The sequence below is a fragment of the Orbicella faveolata genome, unplaced genomic scaffold (genome assembly GCF_042242905.1).
Source record: "Orbicella faveolata isolate gen_17 unplaced genomic scaffold, um_ofav_v1 contig_37, whole genome shotgun sequence".
NCBI classification, from domain to species: domain Eukaryota; kingdom Metazoa; phylum Cnidaria; class Anthozoa; order Scleractinia; family Merulinidae; genus Orbicella; species Orbicella faveolata.
The window spans coordinates 2,645,817-2,654,531 of record NW_028301566.1 but is presented as its reverse complement, the minus strand read 5'-3'; the positions used below and the strand labels follow the sequence as shown (position 1 = coordinate 2,654,531).

Below are 8,715 nucleotides of genomic sequence, written 5' to 3'. Positions count from 1 at the left end.
TGTTTGCGCTATTTTACATCGTAGTGTTTTCGCACCCTGAGGAAGAAATGTTTAACATTGACCCACCAAATCAGTCGACCTGTATCGTTTCCCAACAATTTGAATGAAGATTTACATACAAAGGTGCGATTAAAGTTATTTTTATTAGGTTTTTAAGTGCTCTTAGCTTCCATGTAGTACCTTGACTCCGATTCATGGAGAGGCGGTTGCAAAAGGGTTAGTTCAGTCGCAGTAGCAGTAGTAATAAACTCTATTTAAGCTGGGATTGAAGAGTAGCACGTATGTGCTAGTATCTCCTAGAAAAACAAAGGATATAAAAAATATATATATTAGCATGTTATTTACTATAATATATATAAATATCCAACTACCGGTCGCTGGGCCACGTGAGGTTATCTGCCATCGCACTAGTATATATCCCACTCAGGGATGCTGCTATTGAAATCCAGGTTAAACTGCTGCCTTGTGAGCCAGTTGAGCTCTGAGATCCATGTTACTACCATCTTATTGTGATACCGAATAAAAAATGTTTGAGACATTGTCAATAGTAAAGAAACAAAATGACGCACAAACTCGAGAGAAAGTTGCGGAAAACTCAAAAGTTTATTTCTCCCAAGCTGCAGACTACAATTTACACTCTTCCTATTTTTTTTCAGTGTTTTGATCAAGCGATGTAGACGGGAATGGGAATAGATCATTTGATCATTTACGTAACTTCAGCTAGAGGGGTATTTTCCTCTTCCGTTACCTGGGTTGCCTTTTTGGATTTGTCTGCTTTATCCCGTTCCCTAATTTTAGCCAGCATCCAGGACACAAATGCAGTAGTAACGTATAAAAGGGTTGTCTTTACTACATCATTTGCAGATTCTCTTCCAAAAAATGACTGTCCTGCTAATAGCATTACAGCAACAAGTGAAAATATGGAACACAAACTTGCTCCGCAAACAGCTAGGTTACGTTTACAGCTCGACTGGGGATCGTAAAAAGAAATAAATTGGTAGACTACAAAGACAGTGGCAGCAATAACAACGCAAATTACAAGTAGAACAGTAAAACCCCATAACGGGTTAACCATAATTCCGATTACAAGCCAGCAAAAATAATACAAAGTCAGGTTGGTCCACAGAAAGATACCAACTTTTCCCAGAGTTTCATTTTCTGGCAAGAAACGAAAGTATTTTTTTCCTACAGCTAGTCCCATTACTAAGCCTTCAACAGCTATTAACAATACGATTACGTAAGTATCAGGAGGAGCGTTACCTTGCACTGAACATACACTGATCGCAATTAGAAGTCCAATCTCTACGGCTAATAAAATGTATGAAGTACATTTCACAGCCTTACATAAATTTTGTTTTTTTTCTTTATGTTGTGTTTCATCTTTTTTAGCTATGTCAAAGCCTATAAAAAAAATTAAGGCTGTCAGTGGGCCAAACAGGGCTGTAAAAGTAAACGAGCACCATAAGATTGCTCTGATGTAAGCGCTGCGTCCTGTAGCAGATATGTCTGGCTCATGACCCTGTATTAGGCACTCAGCTGTGTTCAGCGTTGGATCCTCTAGTCTTGGACTCACGGCCAGATCTTGAAGCTGTCAAAAACACATAGCACTAAATAAATGTCCGTTAAAACTATGAAATGAAATAACTGCGCTCGACAGAATGAAGAAAGCATTCTAATTTCGTGGTTACATGTCATCTGTTGGGGGTCCTGTGAACGCAAGCCAGACTCTTTCGGGCTATGTATGTACAGTAGTCACCAACGGGTCATGAAACTTTGGCCGTATTAATGGGGTGCCGGTCAAATCTCATGGTCTAATTTGAGTGACGTCTTAACAAATATATAATAATTGCAGTTCCACACAACTGTTCTTTTTAAGCTTACTGTAGCTCTTCAATGGCCGATTATGTCCAAAATTAGTTTTTACACCAAATCCAAGACTTCTATTTTATATCAATTTTCCCCCAAAATAAAATATTAAAAACTTAAAAAGCGAACGAGTGATCCACAAAAATGTAAATTAAAAAACAAGTGAAAGAACCACAAACTGTGATAAGCCAACCGCAATTGTCAATCGCTGGCTCAAAACGAAGTAATCGATAAATAAACAATGGCCACCATTTGGCCGAAAATTTGCTAGGATATTTGTCCGCGGACATTATCTGTTCCGAGAAGCGAGCCGTTCAGGCCAAGAACGAAAAACTGTGAGCTTCAAGCAACAGGCAACGTCCAAGGACAAATATCTGAGCAAATTTTTAAAGTCAAATGGAGACTATCGTGTTTATTATCCGCAACAAGCAGGATTTGAAAACTGGAGAATATCGCTCGTATATTCTCCAGTTTTAGCTGGGCATAGTCAGTCATGTGTCGCGTTTAGACCAATCGCGTGCGAGCGAAAATATTTGATGGATTATAATCTCGAAAATTCTCGTATCGGGCGATTTCTTATCCTCAGTTGGTGATGCACATCTCTCGGTTTTTTTGTTTCATTAACCTTTTTGACAATAAAGTTGACAGTTACTTGTGATAATACATTGTTCGTGGCTAGTCTTACGCAGCTCGTTTCGTCCCGGCCAAGGGACTCATCAGAGACCTTTCTGCTTGACAAACTCGTTGGGCATCGCGCCCAAAGTCCCGTTCGCTAACAAAATTATGACAGCAATCTCGCCTTATATCGCATAAGGATTCCCGACCGCACAAATTCACGAGTGAAAATTGACAATAAAGTTGACAGTTACTTGTGATAACACATTGTTCGTGGCTAGTCTTACGCAGCTCGTTTCGAAACGAGCTGCGTAAGACTAGCTACGAACAATGTATTAATCTTTTTGCTCGATTAATGGTAACCTGATCTTCGATTGCTGAGAGAATTCTAATGATCCAATTCTCCTATGAAAGTCTCTATTCTCCACCTGTGATTTAATTTTCAAATCTCGCATTCTTGTATAATGGTTTCCATTTCTCGTAGAGTGATTTGCTAACCTCAGACACCGATTAATAAGACTCGATGGGTGATTTTGAACTAAGTTAATCCACTTTTGTCACGTTTGGCTTGATTGACGCAAGCCAAAAACGTAGTCGTTAGTTTTGAACTTCAGAACTTCAGAGTTCACGTGCTATCAAAGAGTGCAGTTATGGTTTGACCGTAAAAGACTTTAAAATGATTGCAACTTCAAGTAGAGATATACACTCTTTTTTTTTTTATAAGAATATGTTTCATAGATATATCGAGGCTGAAATTTTCGAAATTTTAAGAATATTTTAAGAATAAACCTGAGGTTGAGATTTTGAAAAGAATATAATTTTTTGCGTTGAAAATTTGCAAATATAATACAATTATATGTTTTTAATTAACCCGTATAAAATTCTTCCTTTCTCTAAACGGGAAAACTAGCCAAAAACAACAAAAACAACACCAGCCGTACGTATGTTTAAAGCTAATAACATTTTTGCAAGAAGTTATGTGTGTGATATCAGGTTTCAATGCCTGCAGCGTGGCTCCAAAATTACTTTAACGCCATCCAGACACCAAATACATTCGAAAACATAAATGTTACACTTTATGATATAAATATATTTACAAGAATATTTTCAGTCTAAAATTGGCAGAAAAGTATAAGAATATTCAACCTCGGCTCGAAAAACGATATTCTTATAAAAAGGAGTGTAAATTACTTATCAGCCTACCTCAGCCAGTGCTCTGTCGATGACTATTTGGCGGTCTTCTTCAGAAACTTTACAACAGAAGGGCGATTGCGAGGTGTGATTAGAATCGAGCCAAGAGACAATAACTCAAGAACCTTGGCAGGGAAAGCAGCATATAGACATGACATGCTCCATGTGTATGGAACTGGTGAAGATTTTCCCGTTTGATTGAATGTATGCAAATTGACATGAACAAGAACAGATGAAGGCTTCCTTGCAGGGTACAGAGCTAGAGCAATGTTGAAGTAGTTCTTCGGCGATGCCAAAGCACTGTAGACATCTGCGTAGGTTTCAATACAGGTGGTATAGTTCACACATTCTTTGAGCACATTGGCTTTGGTGTGCTGAGCAAAATTCGTCACAATGACTTGGATCAGCAAAAGCGGAGAGAAGAACTTCTGTAAAGTGGCCAGGAACATTATGGAGGTCTCTGCAACGGTTCTGTTTTAAAGAAAGTAAATTGAGATTTCGTCTCTTCCTCTTGAATTAAGACCCCTACTTTCAGTTTGACAACACATGCACAATGTTTAAGGCTCCATTTAATCCACTATTCTTTAGCGTAGAGCCTAGTACAAGCCACCAGAATGTAACTCTAACCTAGTCTAGTTAATCATCAATAGTAATCAAGTACATATTGTAACATCCTCCCTTTTAACAAAAATGAAAAATGATAAAGTGCCAATGTCATTTGAATTCGGAATCAGTGGGTCCATAAGACAAATCTATCAGTAAGTGAGTTCAAGATAAGATGATCAATAAACTATGACACTAATCACTATGACAATGGCAAGGAGAAATGTAAAGTCATGAGTTAAGTCATAAACGTAGTCCTTGAGGTATGTTGGGCTCTTTCTGACTCGTTCCGACCTCCGACACTGTTCCGGGGCGGTCACCACTCCAGGGTGTGACTCATGGGCGATATTGCTCTGGTAGGGGGTAATCGCTGTAGTTCTAGTCGCGTCCTCGCCTGCGCTTGTTATATTCGGTTCTGGTTCTGTGATGATCGGTTCAGCCGGCGGTTCAGACGTTTTTTGCAGATGCTGCCAATTTGTGCGCGGGAGACTGCTCCATCGTCCGTCTCAACGGCGTACGACCGCTCGTCAAGCCATGCAGTAATTTGGGCTTTGCGACTTATCGCCAAGCTTGAATGGCTTCATTCTCACGACGTCACCTTCAGAGAGGCTGGGTAGGTTACGTTCTTTGCTAACCTGTTGTAGTGTTTGGCCTGGGCACGTTGGCGTTGTCGCAGCTCTTTCTTCTCACTTTCCAGGTTTATGGTCCTGGGCATTAGTAGGCCCTGAGTTGTAGGAAGGTGTGTGTTGGTTCTTCAAATTCCTTTTGAAGACCAGCCCATCTTGTACGGTCAGCTCGTCGCTCATGCTGAAGTAGGGGTGCGTCAATGCCGGCGCATCTTTCTTGTCTTCAGGCCATCCTAAGAGAATATTCTTTGATAACTCTCTCAGAGACTGGTCCTTCCGCGTTTTTGGTCTTATTCTGTCTAAACGCTGTTCAAATATGGCCAGATAACGGACCATGCTGACTGATTCTAAGTCGTCTACTTCTTTGCCTTTGTAGGGCAGGTAAACCCGTGGTAGCATTTCGGCCAAGTGCATGTTCTTGCCATGCTCATAGTAAGAAGAAATCATATTTTTGGGGGCGTCGAGCTGCTCAAGCGCGTGGTTTCAGCAGAATCGCTTCCAGTGGCATGTGGTCACTTTCGATGTGCATATTTCGACCATATGTGTACTGGTTGAAACGTTCAAGGGCGAAGACCATCGCCAACATCTCCTTCTCTATTTGATCGTACCGGGTTTCCGTATCGGTGAGGGCACGACTCGCGTACTGTATGGGCTTATCGTTCTGAAGTATCGCTGCGCCAAGGCCACTAATGATCTGGCTCGCGTCACATTGCATGGTGAGGTCCTGTGAAGGGTCATAGTAACACAGAACAGGTGCCTCTGTTATTAGCCGCTGCACATTTGCGAATGTGCCTGGTCTTGTTCACAGGATATCCTTCCGAGTCAGGCGACGAATCGGGCGCATGACTTCAGGCAGCTTTGGAAGGAACTTGGAGAGATAATTGACAAATTCGTTGACGCGCTGAATGCCCTCGACGTTTTGTGGCTTAGGCATCTTCGTGATTGCCTCTACTTTAGCCAGATCGGGTTTCAAGCCCTTGTTCGTCAGAGGATGTCCCATGAAATTTACTTCGCTCATCCTCAGCCTCATCTTGACTGGGTTAAGGACAATGCCGCGATCCTTGCACCTTTGAAGGAGATCTTGTAGACTCCTGTCATGGTTTGCGGTTGCTTCTTCATCGGTCTCTCCAGTGTCACAGACGAGGATGTCGTCCGCGGTGCACAGAACACCAGATAGGTTTTTTAGCGCGTGAGTCAGGCGCTTCTGGGATATCTCGGATGAGGTGGAGAGACCGAAGGGCAAACGAATCCATCTGTACCTTCCATAGGGGGTTGGAAAAGTCGCGAGTACGTTCGGTTCAGGGGCGAGGACACAGTGCAAGTATCCCAACTTGAGGTGAACTGTCAACAATACTCTTGCTTTTGAAAGTTCCTGGAGTATGTCCTCTAGTACATGAAGCTCATACCTTTCTCTCTTCAGGGGGCCTCTTCAGGGCGGTGTTAAGCGGCCTAGGATTGATAGAGATTCCCAGCACTCGGGATTTCTTCACAGCCACAGCAAGACTACCAACCCATGGAGTGGGCTCATTGATTAGAGCAATGACCTCCAACTGCTGTGGTCTATCCAACTCTTCCTTTAGTTTACTTTTGAGTGACACTGGGACACTAACTCCCTTTAAAACACTTCTTGGTAGCTTGCTACTATATCATGTGGTTCAGGTGGTTCTGTGATCTTGAAGTTTTGTGTGTTGATAGTAATTTGAGCCATCTGTTGAGCCGCTTTTGCTTCTACGAGTGGCGTCAGTTGTCTGTCGACGACAAGGAATTCCATAGAGAATTTTTCTCTTTGGATTGTGGAGAATAAATCGATAGGAGCCCAGTGGCTTTTGTGCTGTTTCATTCCACATTTCAAGCGTCTTCGTGGTGGGCGCGATCTTCCTGTCAGCTACAAACTTGACGGCAATGACATTCACCGAGGCGCCGCTGTCTACTTGAAACTTTACTGCTTTCCTGTCAACAACAATTCCAGCGTAGATTACTTTTGGGTAAATGTTCTTGCGTGACGGCGTGTATCATTTCCTGTTGTGCAACAATGCTTGTAATGTACTCTACTCATCCCTCAGGCTGTAAACGTTTCTAGTCGGTGCTGTGCAGGTTGTTCTGAAATGATTTCTGCCACCGAACTTTGTACATTTTAAATGAAGAAGCCTTCTCAAGTCTAATTACTCAGAAAATAAATTTTCTAAGTTCCCCAACGGAGTCGAACCCATGACCTTCCAGAATACCTTTTTGGACGCTCTAACCTCTGAGCTATGGAGGACTCATGGCGAGTACGGTCGTAAGCTAGATTCTTATATTTTGCTCCCCACGCTGGGCACTTTCCTTTTTCGAAAGGATGTACTTTGCCACAGAATTTGCATGTTTTCAGTTTCCCCGCGCGGCGTGTTCTTTGACTTCTCGTAGCGGCGGATTGATGGCGGATGTTTATCTTTCTTAGTTCTGGGCGCCAGAGATCCTTTTCAATTGCAAATTCGTCGCTTCAGATCTCTTGCAAAGATCGATACACTTCGACAGAGTAAGATTCCGTTTTTGTAGAAGCCATTTGCGTACGCAGGGATCTTGGACGCCGAGAACGATCCTGTCACGAATGATCGAATCACGCATGCAGTCACAAAAATTAGATGTTTTTGCCAGTGTGCGAAGGACGGTGACATACACATCAATGCTTTCGTTTTCCTGTTGATTTCTGGAGTTGAAAGTGTACCTTTCGAAGGTTTCGTTCAGCTCTGCTATGGGGAATTCCTCGAAATTTTGTATTGTCTTCGTCAGGTCATTTTTGTCGTCTGGACTGTCGAGTTGAAAGCGGTTGTAGATCTTCAACGCATCGACACCGATCCAGTAGAGAAACAATACGACTCCCGGTTTTCGTCCGTGGCTCAAAAACGTCCTAACTTTACTGTACTGCCGTGAAAACGCAACAGAGGTAATTCTTGTATCTGCTTATACAGACCCTCTCTTTGACACCCGAAAACTGTGAATTAAAAACAATCTCTTACCTGACTATAAATGCCTAAATCAAGGGGGAAATGTTGCTGTATGTGATTGCGGTACCAGGAATTCGACACAACGGAAGCCACAGACGGAGTCGGCCTCACAGCCACCCCAAAGTTCAGTGAAGCACAGGTAGCCCATAAATGATGTGCGTTCTTGCGAAAAAAATCTACTTTTAAATTCAAAACAAACGAGATGACACCTAAATCACTTCCTTGGTTTGTCTTTCTGGCTCGTAAAGGCGATTTATCCTGATTTGAACCCAACGATAAACCCTTCACTGTGAAGCTAAGTGAGGCCTACTGGGTCCAATGCTTTTGCGAGTACACAGAAAGTTATGTACGGGGAGGTTCCCCCGAAGTCCAACCACTCATCCTTTGGGTGTCAAAATTGTGGTCGTATTTTAAAAAAAGGGGGTTTGTCGGGTTCTTCACAAATGACCGGCAAAGCGATTTCTTCGGGCCAAAAACGAGGTGGTGGTGGGGTGAGTTTCTATTGTATCTCTGCTTGAAAATGGCATCGGGTGAGTTTATCCGGGTGGGGTCTGGTGAGGAAAGATTAGAGGAATAAAATTAAGACTGAAACAGAGTTCTTGTACTCAAGCTGCCAAAAGTAAATAAGCTTACCTAACATCAAGGTAAAGGATATTGCTTTTCACTGTTGTGGGGCCGGAGAGATGAATGCTTGAGTTTATTCGCGACATCGATGTTATACAACATGGGTCAGATCTCGAGTGACTGAAGCTAACCGGCCAGCTGGTGCGAGAAATATTGCGTTAACATGTGACGTTATCATTTTCCAAAATAAAAAATTACCGATCCTT

The 8,715-nt window shown here is 42.4% G+C and overlaps 1 pseudogene across 1 annotated transcript; it reads right to left on the bottom strand.

The window, feature by feature from the left end:
• Positions 1-124: 124 nt before the first annotated feature.
• LOC149101612 (uncharacterized) lies at positions 125-7,990 on the bottom strand (annotated as a pseudogene). Its single transcript, XR_016202823.1, has 3 exons — positions 7,898-7,990; positions 3,685-4,143; positions 125-1,588 (listed from the first exon to the last, which is right to left on the bottom strand). The product of XR_016202823.1 is annotated as an uncharacterized LOC149101612 (transcript).
• Between the last annotated feature and the right edge of the window lie 725 nt (positions 7,991-8,715).